The sequence below is a fragment of the Marmota marmota genome, unplaced genomic scaffold (genome assembly GCF_001458135.2).
Source record: "Marmota marmota marmota unplaced genomic scaffold, marMar, whole genome shotgun sequence".
NCBI lineage: Eukaryota > Metazoa > Chordata > Mammalia > Rodentia > Sciuridae > Marmota > Marmota marmota.
In genome coordinates, this window is record NW_025999968.1 from 46,707,631 (window position 1) to 46,709,526 (window position 1,896).

Consider the following 1,896-nt stretch of genomic DNA (forward strand, 5'->3'; position numbering starts at 1 on the left):
CGGAACAAAAAATCGTTTTATCAATTTTCTCTTTCTCAGGGCCGAACAACTTCAAACCTTGAGCCAACCATTTTTCCCAGTTTGCCTGAGAAAGTTCTAGGGATAGGCAGCTTGAAACAAAAACAAAATAAATCAAAACAAGAACACATTGTTTTTTGAAATGGTCACCCATTCTCTCGCCTTCCCTCAGGGGCGAGCAATTTTACTCACCTCCAAGCTTCAGGCGTTCCCCATACGGGCCACCATCTGCCACAGTCCGGCTGCAGCAAAATAACTGGGGGGTGACAAACAACTTGTGTACATTGATACAGCAGGAGTGGGAGCCATTTATTGTAGGACAACAGAGGTATTTATACATTCCACATGGCTTATCTAATTAACATAAACTAGATACAGCAGTCAACCAATCAGGAATCTCCACACTTAATGGCTCGCTGGTGTTACTTCACAAACCACTCCCTCTGCAAAATGCCAGGCGCCATCTTGACTTGTTTACAGACTCTAGCAGTTGTGAAATTCTGATTTCATAGGAACTTTCAAAATCTTTGAACTCATAGTTCTTTGCTGTCCTTTAGTATATTGGCTTATTCCTATGACTGGTTCTTCAAACCAGCCTAACTAAGCTCAGAACAGTGATTCTTAGCCAATGTCTACAGATATCTTTAGTCATCATGATTTGGAGATGGTTGGTGCTTCTAGCATTGCGTGGGGAGAAGCTCAGGATGCTGCGCAACATCCTGTAGTGCACAGGACAATCTCTTCTAATAAGGGATGATCCAACCTCAAAGGTCAATGGTGTCAATATTGAGAAACCCTGCTTCAGAGCCTCCCCTCTGGGAATCCTTTGGTGTCTGGCTTCCCTAGTCACAGCCTCTTATCTTCCACCTGTGTTGTGCTTCAGAGCGAGTCCTTTGCCTTTGTTATAACCAATTTCCCAGTCTTTCCTTCCTCCGTTAGACCAATATATCTTTCCACGTGGCATCTTTGTTAATTGGCAGTTCTTGTTCATAGTTCAGCTTGGGAGAAACAGGGTGTAGTACAGGTATAATAAAGTAATTAACCATGTGGGTTGTGGGTGCAGACAGGCTGAGTTCAAACTCCAGCTCCACCATGTACACCATGTACTACTCATAGAATCTTGATTAAGTTTCTTATTCTCTCTGTGCTTCAGTTTTCACACTTGAGAAAAAAATGTGGATAAAAATGGTACCCAGCCGCAGATAATTCTTGTGAGAGCTAAGTGAATTAATACTTGTAAAGTGCTTGGGATATTGCCTGACATCTAAGTACTTAATAAATGTTGCTATTATTTTTCTTTCTCAACAGTCTGCCAAGATTCACATTCTCCAACTCACTTCCTCCTCTCTACTCCAAGTCTGTGGAGCAGATATATTTCAGTCACAATGGTTTCTTGTAAATGTTTTGCATGATCTATGGTTTTTTTTACATTTCTTTCAAGGTCAGGGTTTTAATGTGGCAAGGCAAGAAGTGCCCTGTTTCTCTCTCTCTGGTTTTGGCTATCTGTATCCCTTCCTTGGGGCAAGGAGCAGTTACAAAGGTGGGAGGGGGCAAAGAGAAAAAGGACAATCTTTCAAAACATTATCCTGGTTGATGCACAATTCTCAGTCCATAGATGGAAACTTAGAATGAATGGATGAGAGGGTGGAGGTATCATGGGCAGTGCCTAAGATTCTGGCCAGAGTGACCATGTGGATTGTGATGCCTTTCACTATAATGAGGTAACCACCGCTCTGAACTTAGGCTTGTTTGAAGAACCTTAGAGTTACCAGTTTTAGAAATAACATTTGGGCTTAAACTGATGAGTTCATCTTTTGCTCACAAGTTTGTGGAAATGGAGATACAGATGTCCAACAGAAACATGGCAGGAGGGACTCC